At 44.0% G+C, this 9,833-nt stretch overlaps 43 non-coding genes and 1 pseudogene across 43 annotated transcripts; all 44 read right to left on the bottom strand.

Moving 5' to 3' along the window:
* Positions 1-58: 58 nt before the first annotated feature.
* LOC131731886 (5S ribosomal RNA) lies at positions 59-177 on the bottom strand. Its single transcript, XR_009325159.1, has one exon. It is a non-coding gene; the product is annotated as a 5S ribosomal RNA (ribosomal RNA).
* Positions 178-291: 114 nt separating this feature from the next.
* Positions 292-410, bottom strand: LOC131731761 (5S ribosomal RNA). Its single transcript, XR_009325035.1, has one exon. It is a non-coding gene; the product is annotated as a 5S ribosomal RNA (ribosomal RNA).
* Positions 411-510: 100 nt separating this feature from the next.
* On the bottom strand, positions 511-629 carry LOC131731884 (5S ribosomal RNA). Its single transcript, XR_009325157.1, has one exon. It is a non-coding gene; the product is annotated as a 5S ribosomal RNA (ribosomal RNA).
* A 100-nt stretch (positions 630-729) lies between these two features.
* Positions 730-848, bottom strand: LOC131731896 (5S ribosomal RNA). Its single transcript, XR_009325169.1, has one exon. It is a non-coding gene; the product is annotated as a 5S ribosomal RNA (ribosomal RNA).
* A 100-nt stretch (positions 849-948) lies between these two features.
* Positions 949-1,067, bottom strand: LOC131731760 (5S ribosomal RNA). The gene has a single exon (XR_009325034.1). It is a non-coding gene; the product is annotated as a 5S ribosomal RNA (ribosomal RNA).
* A 100-nt stretch (positions 1,068-1,167) lies between these two features.
* Positions 1,168-1,286, bottom strand: LOC131731759 (5S ribosomal RNA). Its single transcript, XR_009325033.1, has one exon. It is a non-coding gene; the product is annotated as a 5S ribosomal RNA (ribosomal RNA).
* Positions 1,287-1,400: 114 nt separating this feature from the next.
* LOC131731758 (5S ribosomal RNA) lies at positions 1,401-1,519 on the bottom strand. Its single transcript, XR_009325032.1, has one exon. It is a non-coding gene; the product is annotated as a 5S ribosomal RNA (ribosomal RNA).
* A 100-nt stretch (positions 1,520-1,619) lies between these two features.
* LOC131731757 (5S ribosomal RNA) lies at positions 1,620-1,738 on the bottom strand. The gene has a single exon (XR_009325031.1). It is a non-coding gene; the product is annotated as a 5S ribosomal RNA (ribosomal RNA).
* Positions 1,739-1,838: 100 nt separating this feature from the next.
* On the bottom strand, positions 1,839-1,957 carry LOC131731756 (5S ribosomal RNA). Its single transcript, XR_009325030.1, has one exon. It is a non-coding gene; the product is annotated as a 5S ribosomal RNA (ribosomal RNA).
* A 114-nt stretch (positions 1,958-2,071) lies between these two features.
* On the bottom strand, positions 2,072-2,190 carry LOC131731755 (5S ribosomal RNA). Its single transcript, XR_009325029.1, has one exon. It is a non-coding gene; the product is annotated as a 5S ribosomal RNA (ribosomal RNA).
* A 100-nt stretch (positions 2,191-2,290) lies between these two features.
* Positions 2,291-2,409, bottom strand: LOC131731754 (5S ribosomal RNA). The gene has a single exon (XR_009325028.1). It is a non-coding gene; the product is annotated as a 5S ribosomal RNA (ribosomal RNA).
* A 100-nt stretch (positions 2,410-2,509) lies between these two features.
* LOC131731752 (5S ribosomal RNA) lies at positions 2,510-2,628 on the bottom strand. Its single transcript, XR_009325026.1, has one exon. It is a non-coding gene; the product is annotated as a 5S ribosomal RNA (ribosomal RNA).
* Positions 2,629-2,728: 100 nt separating this feature from the next.
* LOC131731922 (5S ribosomal RNA) lies at positions 2,729-2,847 on the bottom strand. The gene has a single exon (XR_009325195.1). It is a non-coding gene; the product is annotated as a 5S ribosomal RNA (ribosomal RNA).
* A 100-nt stretch (positions 2,848-2,947) lies between these two features.
* On the bottom strand, positions 2,948-3,066 carry LOC131731846 (5S ribosomal RNA). Its single transcript, XR_009325119.1, has one exon. It is a non-coding gene; the product is annotated as a 5S ribosomal RNA (ribosomal RNA).
* Positions 3,067-3,166: 100 nt separating this feature from the next.
* Positions 3,167-3,285, bottom strand: LOC131731895 (5S ribosomal RNA). Its single transcript, XR_009325168.1, has one exon. It is a non-coding gene; the product is annotated as a 5S ribosomal RNA (ribosomal RNA).
* Positions 3,286-3,385: 100 nt separating this feature from the next.
* LOC131731894 (5S ribosomal RNA) lies at positions 3,386-3,504 on the bottom strand. Its single transcript, XR_009325167.1, has one exon. It is a non-coding gene; the product is annotated as a 5S ribosomal RNA (ribosomal RNA).
* A 114-nt stretch (positions 3,505-3,618) lies between these two features.
* Positions 3,619-3,737, bottom strand: LOC131731751 (5S ribosomal RNA). The gene has a single exon (XR_009325025.1). It is a non-coding gene; the product is annotated as a 5S ribosomal RNA (ribosomal RNA).
* Positions 3,738-3,837: 100 nt separating this feature from the next.
* On the bottom strand, positions 3,838-3,956 carry LOC131731750 (5S ribosomal RNA). Its single transcript, XR_009325024.1, has one exon. It is a non-coding gene; the product is annotated as a 5S ribosomal RNA (ribosomal RNA).
* Positions 3,957-4,056: 100 nt separating this feature from the next.
* Positions 4,057-4,175, bottom strand: LOC131731858 (5S ribosomal RNA). Its single transcript, XR_009325131.1, has one exon. It is a non-coding gene; the product is annotated as a 5S ribosomal RNA (ribosomal RNA).
* A 100-nt stretch (positions 4,176-4,275) lies between these two features.
* LOC131731749 (5S ribosomal RNA) lies at positions 4,276-4,394 on the bottom strand. Its single transcript, XR_009325023.1, has one exon. It is a non-coding gene; the product is annotated as a 5S ribosomal RNA (ribosomal RNA).
* A 114-nt stretch (positions 4,395-4,508) lies between these two features.
* LOC131731748 (5S ribosomal RNA) lies at positions 4,509-4,627 on the bottom strand. The gene has a single exon (XR_009325022.1). It is a non-coding gene; the product is annotated as a 5S ribosomal RNA (ribosomal RNA).
* A 100-nt stretch (positions 4,628-4,727) lies between these two features.
* On the bottom strand, positions 4,728-4,846 carry LOC131731927 (5S ribosomal RNA; annotated as a pseudogene).
* Positions 4,847-4,960: 114 nt separating this feature from the next.
* On the bottom strand, positions 4,961-5,079 carry LOC131731916 (5S ribosomal RNA). The gene has a single exon (XR_009325189.1). It is a non-coding gene; the product is annotated as a 5S ribosomal RNA (ribosomal RNA).
* Positions 5,080-5,179: 100 nt separating this feature from the next.
* On the bottom strand, positions 5,180-5,298 carry LOC131732007 (5S ribosomal RNA). Its single transcript, XR_009325231.1, has one exon. It is a non-coding gene; the product is annotated as a 5S ribosomal RNA (ribosomal RNA).
* A 100-nt stretch (positions 5,299-5,398) lies between these two features.
* LOC131732006 (5S ribosomal RNA) lies at positions 5,399-5,517 on the bottom strand. The gene has a single exon (XR_009325230.1). It is a non-coding gene; the product is annotated as a 5S ribosomal RNA (ribosomal RNA).
* Positions 5,518-5,617: 100 nt separating this feature from the next.
* On the bottom strand, positions 5,618-5,736 carry LOC131731906 (5S ribosomal RNA). The gene has a single exon (XR_009325179.1). It is a non-coding gene; the product is annotated as a 5S ribosomal RNA (ribosomal RNA).
* A 100-nt stretch (positions 5,737-5,836) lies between these two features.
* On the bottom strand, positions 5,837-5,955 carry LOC131731871 (5S ribosomal RNA). The gene has a single exon (XR_009325144.1). It is a non-coding gene; the product is annotated as a 5S ribosomal RNA (ribosomal RNA).
* Positions 5,956-6,069: 114 nt separating this feature from the next.
* Positions 6,070-6,188, bottom strand: LOC131732005 (5S ribosomal RNA). The gene has a single exon (XR_009325229.1). It is a non-coding gene; the product is annotated as a 5S ribosomal RNA (ribosomal RNA).
* A 114-nt stretch (positions 6,189-6,302) lies between these two features.
* Positions 6,303-6,421, bottom strand: LOC131732004 (5S ribosomal RNA). The gene has a single exon (XR_009325228.1). It is a non-coding gene; the product is annotated as a 5S ribosomal RNA (ribosomal RNA).
* Positions 6,422-6,521: 100 nt separating this feature from the next.
* On the bottom strand, positions 6,522-6,640 carry LOC131732003 (5S ribosomal RNA). The gene has a single exon (XR_009325227.1). It is a non-coding gene; the product is annotated as a 5S ribosomal RNA (ribosomal RNA).
* Positions 6,641-6,740: 100 nt separating this feature from the next.
* Positions 6,741-6,859, bottom strand: LOC131732001 (5S ribosomal RNA). The gene has a single exon (XR_009325225.1). It is a non-coding gene; the product is annotated as a 5S ribosomal RNA (ribosomal RNA).
* A 114-nt stretch (positions 6,860-6,973) lies between these two features.
* On the bottom strand, positions 6,974-7,092 carry LOC131732000 (5S ribosomal RNA). The gene has a single exon (XR_009325224.1). It is a non-coding gene; the product is annotated as a 5S ribosomal RNA (ribosomal RNA).
* Positions 7,093-7,192: 100 nt separating this feature from the next.
* Positions 7,193-7,311, bottom strand: LOC131731999 (5S ribosomal RNA). Its single transcript, XR_009325223.1, has one exon. It is a non-coding gene; the product is annotated as a 5S ribosomal RNA (ribosomal RNA).
* A 114-nt stretch (positions 7,312-7,425) lies between these two features.
* LOC131731870 (5S ribosomal RNA) lies at positions 7,426-7,544 on the bottom strand. The gene has a single exon (XR_009325143.1). It is a non-coding gene; the product is annotated as a 5S ribosomal RNA (ribosomal RNA).
* A 100-nt stretch (positions 7,545-7,644) lies between these two features.
* On the bottom strand, positions 7,645-7,763 carry LOC131731998 (5S ribosomal RNA). The gene has a single exon (XR_009325222.1). It is a non-coding gene; the product is annotated as a 5S ribosomal RNA (ribosomal RNA).
* Positions 7,764-7,877: 114 nt separating this feature from the next.
* LOC131731997 (5S ribosomal RNA) lies at positions 7,878-7,996 on the bottom strand. Its single transcript, XR_009325221.1, has one exon. It is a non-coding gene; the product is annotated as a 5S ribosomal RNA (ribosomal RNA).
* A 100-nt stretch (positions 7,997-8,096) lies between these two features.
* On the bottom strand, positions 8,097-8,215 carry LOC131731996 (5S ribosomal RNA). Its single transcript, XR_009325220.1, has one exon. It is a non-coding gene; the product is annotated as a 5S ribosomal RNA (ribosomal RNA).
* A 100-nt stretch (positions 8,216-8,315) lies between these two features.
* LOC131731905 (5S ribosomal RNA) lies at positions 8,316-8,434 on the bottom strand. The gene has a single exon (XR_009325178.1). It is a non-coding gene; the product is annotated as a 5S ribosomal RNA (ribosomal RNA).
* Positions 8,435-8,534: 100 nt separating this feature from the next.
* LOC131731869 (5S ribosomal RNA) lies at positions 8,535-8,653 on the bottom strand. The gene has a single exon (XR_009325142.1). It is a non-coding gene; the product is annotated as a 5S ribosomal RNA (ribosomal RNA).
* Positions 8,654-8,767: 114 nt separating this feature from the next.
* On the bottom strand, positions 8,768-8,886 carry LOC131731995 (5S ribosomal RNA). Its single transcript, XR_009325219.1, has one exon. It is a non-coding gene; the product is annotated as a 5S ribosomal RNA (ribosomal RNA).
* Positions 8,887-9,000: 114 nt separating this feature from the next.
* Positions 9,001-9,119, bottom strand: LOC131731994 (5S ribosomal RNA). The gene has a single exon (XR_009325218.1). It is a non-coding gene; the product is annotated as a 5S ribosomal RNA (ribosomal RNA).
* Positions 9,120-9,219: 100 nt separating this feature from the next.
* LOC131731993 (5S ribosomal RNA) lies at positions 9,220-9,338 on the bottom strand. Its single transcript, XR_009325217.1, has one exon. It is a non-coding gene; the product is annotated as a 5S ribosomal RNA (ribosomal RNA).
* Positions 9,339-9,438: 100 nt separating this feature from the next.
* LOC131731992 (5S ribosomal RNA) lies at positions 9,439-9,557 on the bottom strand. The gene has a single exon (XR_009325216.1). It is a non-coding gene; the product is annotated as a 5S ribosomal RNA (ribosomal RNA).
* A 114-nt stretch (positions 9,558-9,671) lies between these two features.
* On the bottom strand, positions 9,672-9,790 carry LOC131731990 (5S ribosomal RNA). Its single transcript, XR_009325214.1, has one exon. It is a non-coding gene; the product is annotated as a 5S ribosomal RNA (ribosomal RNA).
* Positions 9,791-9,833: the final 43 nt, after the last annotated feature.

Here is a 9,833-nt window from a genome sequence, read left to right as displayed (position 1 = left end):
AAAATTTCCTTTTGTCCTCCACACATTTCAATTGTAAAATGTAATTACAAAAATGTAATGCCTGCAGCACTTGATATTCCCAGGTGGTCTCCCATCCAAGTACTAACCAAGCCCAACATTGCTTAGCTTCTGAGATCAGACAAGATCAGGCTTATTCAAGGTGGTGTGGCCGCAGGCGATTGCATTTCTGCTTTCATGACTTTTATGTTTAGTGAGCTGGGGGTGATTCCTCCAAAATTTCCTTTTGTCCTCCACACATTTCAATTGTAAAATGTAATTACAAAAATGTAATGCCTGCAGCACTTGATATTCCCAGGTGGTCTCCCATCCAAGTACTAACCAAGCCCAACATTGCTTAGCTTCTGAGATCAGACGAGATCAGGCTTATTCAAGGTGGTGTGGCCGCAGGCGATTGCATTTCTGCTTTCATGACTTTTATGTTTAGTGAGCTGGGGGTGATTCCTCCAAAATTTCCTTTTGTCCTCCACACATTTCAATTGTAAAATGTAATGCCTGCAGCACTTGATATTCCCAGGTGGTCTCCCATCCAAGTACTAACCAAGCCCAACATTGCTTAGCTTCTGAGATCAGACGAGATCTGGCTTATTCAAGGTGGTGTGGCCGCAGGCGATTGCATTCCTGCTTTCATGACTTTTATGTTTAGTGAGCTGGGGGTGATTCCTCCAAAATTTCCTTTTGTCCTCCACACATTTCAATTGTAAAATGTAATACCTGCAACACTTGATATTCCCAGGGGGTCTCCCATCCAAGTACTAACCAAGCCCAACATTGCTTAGCTTCTGAGATCAGACGAGATCAGGCTTATTCAAGGTGGTGTGGCCGCAGGCGATTGCATTTCTGCTTTCATGACTTTTATGTTTAGTGAGCTGGGGGTGATTCCTCCAAAATTTCCTTTTGTCCTCCACACATTTCAATTGTAAAATGTAATGCCTGCAGCACTTGATATTCCCAGGTGGTCTCCCATCCAAGTACTAACCAAGCCCAACATTGCTTAGCTTCTGAGATCAGACGAGATCAGGCTTATTCAAGGTGGTGTGGCCGCAGGCGATTGCATTTCTGCTTTCATGACTTTTATGTTTAGTGAGCTGGGGGTGATTCCTCCAAAATTTCCTTTTGTCCTCCACACATTTCAATTGTAAAATGTAATGCCTGCAGCACTTGATATTCCCAGGTGGTCTCCCATCCAAGTACTAACCAAGCCCAACATTGCTTAGCTTCTGAGATCAGACGAGATCAGGCTTATTCAAGGTGGTGTGGCCGCAGGCGATTGCATTTCTGCTTTCATGACTTTTATGTTTAGTGAGCTGGGGGTGATTCCTCCAAAATTTCCTTTTGTCCTCCACACATTTCAATTGTAAAATGTAATTACAAAAATGTAATGCCTGCAGCACTTGATATTCCCAGGTGGTCTCCCATCCAAGTACTAACCAAGCCCAACATTGCTTAGCTTCTGAGATCAGACGAGATCAGGCTTATTCAAGGTGGTGTGGCCGCAGGCGATTGCATTTCTGCTTTCATGACTTTTATGTTTAGTGAGCTGGGGGTGATTCCTCCAAAATTTCCTTTTGTCCTCCACACATTTCAATTGTAAAATGTAATGCCTGCAGCACTTGATATTCCCAGGTGGTCTCCCATCCAAGTACTAACCAAGCCCAACATTGCTTAGCTTCTGAGATCAGACGAGATCAGGCTTATTCAAGGTGGTGTGGCCGCAGGCGATTGCATTTCTGCTTTCATGACTTTTATGTTTAGTGAGCTGGGGGTGATTCCTCCAAAATTTCCTTTTGTCCTCCACACATTTCAATTGTAAAATGTAATGCCTGCAGCACTTGATATTCCCAGGTGGTCTCCCATCCAAGTACTAACCAAGCCCAACATTGCTTAGCTTCTGAGATCAGACGAGATCAGGCTTATTCAAGGTGGTGTGGCCGCAGGCGATTGCATTTCTGCTTTCATGACTTTTATGTTTAGTGAGCTGGGGGTGATTCCTCCAAAATTTCCTTTTGTCCTCCACACATTTCAATTGTAAAATGTAATTACAAAAATGTAATGCCTGCAGCACTTGATATTCCCAGGTGGTCTCCCATCCAAGTACTAACCAAGCCCAACATTGCTTAGCTTCTGAGATCAGACGAGATCAGGCTTATTCAAGGTGGTGTGGCCGCAGGCGATTGCATTTCTGCTTTCATGACTTTTATGTTTAGTGAGCTGGGGGTGATTCCTCCAAAATTTCCTTTTGTCCTCCACACATTTCAATTGTAAAATGTAATGCCTGCAGCACTTGATATTCCCAGGTGGTCTCCCATCCAAGTACTAACCAAGCCCAACATTGCTTAGCTTCTGAGATCAGACGAGATCAGGCTTATTCAAGGTGGTGTGGCCGCAGGCGATTGCATTTCTGCTTTCATGACTTTTATGTTTAGTGAGCTGGGGGTGATTCCTCCAAAATTTCCTTTTGTCCTCCACACATTTCAATTGTAAAATGTAATGCCTGCAGCACTTGATATTCCCAGGTGGTCTCCCATCCAAGTACTAACCAAGCCCAACATTGCTTAGCTTCTGAGATCAGACGAGATCAGGCTTATTCAAGGTGGTGTGGCCGCAGGCGATTGCATTTCTGCTTTCATGACTTTTATGTTTAGTGAGCTGGGGGTGATTCCTCCAAAATTTCCTTTTGTCCTCCACACATTTCAATTGTAAAATGTAATGCCTGCAGCACTTGATATTCCCAGGTGGTCTCCCATCCAAGTACTAACCAAGCCCAACATTGCTTAGCTTCTGAGATCAGACGAGCTCAGGCTTAGTCAAGGTGGTGTGGCCGCAGGCGATTGCATTTCTGCTTTCATGACTTTTATGTTTAGTGAGCTGGGGGTGATTCCTCAAAAATTTCCTTTTGTCCTCCACACATTTCAATTGTAAAATGTAACGCCTGCAGCACTTGATATTCCCAGGTGGTCTCCCATCCAAGTACTAACCAAGCCCAACATTGCTTAGCTTCTGAGATCAGACGAGATCAGGCTTATTCAAGGTGGTGTGGCCGCAGGCGATTGCATTTCTGCTTTCATGACTTTTATGTTTAGTGAGCTGGGGGTGATTCCTCCAAAATTTCCTTTTGTCCTCCACACATTTCAATTCTAAAATGTAATACCTGCAACACTTGATATTCCCAGGGGGTCTCCCATCCAAGTACTAACCAAGCCCAACATTGCTTAGCTTCTGAGATCAGACGAGATCAGGCTTATTCAAGGTGGTGTGGCCGCAGGCGATTGCATTTCTGCTTTCATGACTTTTATGTTTAGTGAGCTGGGGGTGATTCCTCCAAAATTTCCTTTTGTCCTCCACACATTTCAATTGTAAAATGTAATACCTGCAACACTTGATATTCCCAGGGGGTCTCCCATCCAAGTACTAACCAAGCCCAACATTGCTTAGCTTCTGAGATCAGACGAGATCAGGCTTATTCAAGGTGGTGTGGCCGCAGGCGATTGCATTTCTGCTTTCATGACTTTTATGTTTAGTGAGCTGGGGGTGATTCCTCCAAAATTTCCTTTTGTCCTCCACACATTTCAATTGTAAAATGTAATTACAAAAATGTAATGCCTGCAGCACTTGATATTCCCAGGTGGTCTCCCATCCAAGTACTAACCAAGCCCAACATTGCTTAGCTTCTGAGATCAGACGAGATCAGGCTTATTCAAGGTGGTGTGGCCGCAGGCGATTGCATTTCTGCTTTCATGACTTTTATGTTTAGTGAGCTGGGGGTGATTCCTCCAAAATTTCCTTTTGTCCTCCACACATTTCAATTGTAAAATGTAATGCCTGCAGCACTTGATATTCCCAGGTGGTCTCCCATCCAAGTACTAACCAAGCCCAACATTGCTTAGCTTCTGAGATCAGACGAGATCAGGCTTATTCAAGGTGGTGTGGCCGCAGGCGATTGCATTTCTGCTTTCATGACTTTTATGTTTAGTGAGCTGGGGGTGATTCCTCCAAAATTTCCTTTTGTCCTCCACACATTTCAATTGTAAAATGTAATGCCTGCAGCACTTGATATTCCCAGGTGGTCTCCCATCCAAGTACTAACCAAGCCCAACATTGCTTAGCTTCTGAGATCAGACGAGATCAGGCTTAGTCAAGGTGGTGTGGCCGCAGGCGATTGCATTTCTGCTTTCATGACTTTTATGTTTAGTGAGCTGGGGGTGATTCCTCCAAAATTTCCTTTTGTCCTCCACACATTTCAATTGTAAAATGTAATGCCTGCAGCACTTGATATTCCCAGGTGGTCTCCCATCCAAGTACTAACCAAGCCCAACATTGCTTAGCTTCTGAGATCAGACGAGATCAGGCTTATTCAAGGTGGTGTGGCCGCAGGCGATTGCATTTCTGCTTTCATGACTTTTATGTTTAGTGAGCTGGGGGTGATTCCTCCAAAATTTCCTTTTGTCCTCCACACATTTCAATTCTAAAATGTAATTACAAAAATGTAATGCCTGCAGCACTTGATATTCCCAGGTGGTCTCCCATCCAAGTACTAACCAAGCCCAACATTGCTTAGCTTCTGAGATCAGACGAGATCAGGCTTATTCAAGGTGGTGTGGCCGCAGGCGATTGCATTTCTGCTTTCATGACTTTTATGTTTAGTGAGCTGGGGGTGATTCCTCCAAAATTTCCTTTTGTCCTCCACACATTTCAATTGTAAAATGTAATGCCTGCAGCACTTGATATTCCCAGGTGGTCTCCCATCCAAGTACTAACCAAGCCCAACATTGCTTAGCTTCTGAGATCAGACGACATCAGGCTTATTCAAGGTGGTGTGGCCGCAGGCGATTGCATTTCTGCTTTCATGACTTTTATGTTTAGTGAGCTGGGGGTGATTCCTCCAAAATTTCCTTTTGTCCTCCACACATTTCAATTGTAAAATGTAATTACAAAAATGTAATGCCTGCAGCACTTGATATTCCCAGGTGCTCTCCCATCCAAGTACTAACCAAGCCCAACATTGCTTAGCTTCTGAGATCAGACGAGATCAGGCTTATTCAAGGTGGTGTGGCCGCAGGCGATTGCATTTCTGCTTTCATGACTTTTATGTTTAGTGAGCTGGGGGTGATTCCTCCAAAATTTCCTTTTGTCCTCCACACATTTCAATTGTAAAATGTAATGCCTGCAGCACTTGATATTCCCAGGTGGTCTCCCATCCAAGTACTAACCAAGCCCAACATTGCTTAGCTTCTGAGATCAGACGAGATCAGGCTTATTCAAGGTGGTGTGGCCGCAGGCGATTGCATTTCTGCTTTCATGACTTTTATGTTTAGTGAGCTGGGGGTGATTCCTCCAAAATTTCCTTTTGTCCTCCACACATTTCAATTGTAAAATGTAATGCCTGCAGCACTTGATATTCCCAGGTGGTCTCCCATCCAAGTACTAACCAAGCCCAACATTGCTTAGCTTCTGAGATCAGACGAGATCAGGCTTATTCAAGGTGGTGTGGCCGCAGGCGATTGCATTTCTGCTTTCATGACTTTTATGTTTAGTGAGCTGGGGGTGATTCCTCCAAAATTTCCTTTTGTCCTCCACACATTTCAATTGTAAAATGTAATGCCTGCAGCACTTGATATTCCCAGGTGGTCTCCCATCCAAGTACTAACCAAGCCCAACATTGCTTAGCTTCTGAGATCAGACGAGATCAGGCTTAGTCAAGGTGGTGTGGCAGCAGGCGATTGCATTTCTGCTTTCATGACTTTTATGTTTAGTGAGCTGGGGGTGATTCCTCAAAAATTTCCTTTTGTCCTCCACACATTTCAATTGTAAAATGTAATGCCTGCAGCACTTGATATTCCCAGGTGGTCTCCCATCCAAGTACTAACCAAGCCCAACATTGATTAGCTTCTGAGATCAGACGAGATCAGGCTTATTCAAGGTGGTGTGGCCGCAGGCGATTGCATTTCTGCTTTCATGACTTTTATGTTTAGTGAGCTGGGGGTGATTCCTCCAAAATTTCCTTTTGTCCTCCACACATTTCAATTCTAAAATGTAATTACAAAAATGTAATGCCTGCAGCACTTGATATTCCCAGGTGGTCTCCCATCCAAGTACTAACCAAGCCCAACATTGCTTAGCTTCTGAGATCAGACGAGATCAGGCTTATTCAAGGTGGTGTGGCCGCAGGCGATTGCATTTCTGCTTTCATGACTTTTATGTTTAGTGAGCTGGGGGTGATTCCTCCAAAATTTCCTTTTGTCCTCCACACATTTCAATTGTAAAATGTAATTACAAAAATGTAATGCCTGCAGCACTTGATATTCCCAGGTGGTCTCCCATCCAAGTACTAACCAAGCCCAACATTGCTTAGCTTCTGAGATCAGACGAGATCAGGCTTATTCAAGGTGGTGTGGCCGCAGGCGATTGCATTTCTGCTTTCATGACTTTTATGTTTAGTGAGCTGGGGGTGATTCCTCCAAAATTTCCTTTTGTCCTCCACACATTTCAATTGTAAAATGTAATGCCTGCAGCACTTGATATTCCCAGGTGGTCTCCCATCCAAGTACTAACCAAGCCCAACATTGCTTAGCTTCTGAGATCAGACGAGATCAGGCTTATTCAAGGTGGTGTGGCCGCAGGCGATTGCATTTCTGCTTTCATGACTTTTATGTTTAGTGAGCTGGGGGTGATTCCGCCAAAATTTCCTTTTGTCCTCCACACATTTCAATTGTAAAATGTAATGCCTGCAGCACTTGATATTCCCAGGTGGTCTCCCATCCAAGTACTAACCAAGCCCAACATTGCTTAGCTTCTGAGATCAGACGAGATCAGGCTTATTCAAGGTGGTGTGGCCGCAGGCGATTGCATTTCTGCTTTCATGACTTTTATGTTTAGTGAGCTGGGGGTGATTCCTCCAAAATTTCCTTTTGTCCTCCACACATTTCAATTGTAAAATGTAATTACTAAAATGTAATGCCTGCAGCACTTGATATTCCCAGGTGGTCTCCCATCCAAGTACTAACCAAGCCCAACATTGCTTAGCTTCTGAGATCAGACGAGATCAGGCTTATTCAAGGTGGTGTGGCCGCAGGCGATTGCATTTCTGCTTTCATGACTTTTATGTTTAGTGAGCTGGGGGTGATTCCTCCAAAATTTCCTTTTGTCCTCCACACATTTCAATTGTAAAATGTAATGCCTGCAGCACTTGATATTCCCAGGTGGTCTCCCATCCAAGTACTAACCAAGCCCAACATTGCTTAGCTTCTGAGATCAGACGAGATCAGGCTTATTCAAGGTGGTGTGGCCGCAGGCGATTGCATTACTGCTTTCATGACTTTTATGTTTAGTGAGCTGGGGGTGATTCCTCCAAAATTTCCTTTTGTCCTCCACACATTTCAATTGTAAAATGTAATTACTAAAATGTAATGCCTGCAGCACTTGATATTCCCAGGTGGTCTCCCATCCAAGTACTAACCAAGCCCAACATTGATTAGCTTCTGAGATCAGACGAGATCAGGCTTATTCAAGGTGGTGTGGCCGCAGGCGATTGCATTTCTGCTTTCATGACTTTTATGTTTAGTGAGCTGGGGGTGATTCCTCCAAAATTTCCTTTTGTCCTCCACACATTTCAATTGTAAAATGTAATGCCTGCAGCACTTGATATTCCCAGGTGGTCTCCCATCCAAGTACTAACCAAGCCCAACATTGCTTAGCTTCTGAGATCAGACGAGATCAGGCTTATTCAAGGTGGTGTGGCCGCAGGCGATTGCATTTCTGCTTTCATGACTTTTATGTTTAGTGAGCTGGGGGTGATTCCTCCAAAATTTCCTTTTGTCCTCCACACATTTCAATTGTAAAATGTAATTACTAAAATGTAATGCCTGCAGCACTTGATATTCCCAGGTGGTCTCCCATCCAAGTACTAACCAAGCCCAACATTGCTTAGCTTCTGAGATCAGACGAGATCAGGCTTATTCAAGGTGGTGTGGCCGCAGGCGATTGCATTTCTGCTTTCATGACTTTTATGTTTAGTGAGCTGGGGGTGATTCCTCCAAAATTTCCTTTTGTCCTCCACACATTTCAATTGTAAAATGTAATGCCTGCAGCACTTGATATTCCCAGGTGGTCTCCCATCCAAGTACTAACCAAGCCCAACATTGCTTAGCTTCTGAGATCAGACGAGATCAGGCTTATTCAAGGTGGTGTGGCCGCAGGCGATTGCATTTCTGCTTTCATGACTTTTATGTTTAGTGAGCTGGGGGTGATTCCTCCAAAATTTCCTTTTGTCCTCCACACATTTCAATTGTAAAATGTAATGCCTGCAGCACTTGATATTCCCAGGTGGTCTCCCATCCAAGTACTAACCAAGCCCAACATTGCTTAGCTTCTGAGATCAGACGAGATCAGGCTTAGTCAAGGTGGTGTGGCAGCAGGCGATTGCATTTCTGCTTTCATGACTTTTATGTTTAGTGAGCTGGGGGTGATTCCTCAAAAATTTCCTTTTGTCCTCCACACATTTCAATTGTAAAATGTAATGCCTGCAGCACTTGATATTCCCAGGTGGTCTCCCATCCAAGTACTAACCAAGCCCAACATTGATTAGCTTCTGAGATCAGACGAGATCAGGCTTATTCAAGGTGGTGTGGCCGCAGGCGATTGCATTTCTGCTTTCATGACTTTTATGTTTAGTGAGCTGGGGGTGATTCCTCCAAAATTTCCTTTTGTCCTCCACACATTTCAATTCTAAAATGTAATTACAAAAATGTAATGCCTGCAGCACTTGATATTCCCAGGTGGTCTCCCATCCAAGTACTAACCAAGCCCAACATTGCTTAGCTTCTGAGATCAGACGAGATCAGGCTTATTCAAGGTGGTGTGGCCGCAGGCGATTGCATTTCTGCTTTCATGACTTTTATGTTTAGTGAGCTGGGGGTGATTCCTCCAAAATTTCCTTTTGTCCTCCACACATTTCAATTGTAAAATGTAATTACAAAAATGTAATGCCTGCAGCACTTGATATTCCCAGGTGGTCTCCCATCCAAGTACTAACCAAGCCCAACATTGCTTAGCTTCTGAGATCAGACGAGATCAGGCTTATTCAAGGTGGTGTGGCCGCAGGCGATTGCATTTCTGCTTTCATGACTTTTATGTTTAGTGAGCTGGGGGTGATTCCTCCAAAATTTCCTTTTGTCCTCCACACATTTCAATTGTAAAATGTAATGCCTGCAGCACTTGATATTCCCAGGTGGTCTCCCATCCAAGTACTAACCAAGCCCAACATTGCTTAGCTTCTGAGATCAGACGAGATCAGGCTTATTCAAGGTGGTGTGGCCGCAGGCGATTGCATTTCTGCTTTCATGACTTTTATGTTTAGTGAGCTGGGGGTGATTCCGCCAAAATTTCCTTTTGTCCTCCACACATTTCAATTGTAAAATGTAATGCCTGCAGCACTTGATATTCCCAGGTGGTCTCCCATCCAAGTACTAACCAAGCCCAACATTGCTTAGCTTCTGAGATCAGACGAGATCAGGCTTATTCAAGGTGGTGTGGCCGCAGGCGATTGCATTTCTGCTTTCATGACTTTTATGTTTAGTGAGCTGGGGGTGATTCCTCCAAAATTTCCTTTTGTCCTCCACACATTTCAATTGTAAAATGTAATTACTAAAATGTAATGCCTGCAGCACTTGATATTCCCAGGTGGTCTCCCATCCAAGTACTAACCAAGCCCAACATTGCTTAGCTTCTGAGATCAGACGAGATCAGGCTTATTCAAGGTGGTGTGGCCGCAGGCGATTGCATTTCTGCTTTCATGACTTTTATGTTTAGTGAGCTGG

This window comes from Acipenser ruthenus, unplaced genomic scaffold (genome assembly GCF_902713425.1).
Source record: "Acipenser ruthenus unplaced genomic scaffold, fAciRut3.2 maternal haplotype, whole genome shotgun sequence".
NCBI lineage: Eukaryota > Metazoa > Chordata > Actinopteri > Acipenseriformes > Acipenseridae > Acipenser > Acipenser ruthenus.
This window is presented reverse-complemented; position numbering and strand designations above follow the sequence as displayed.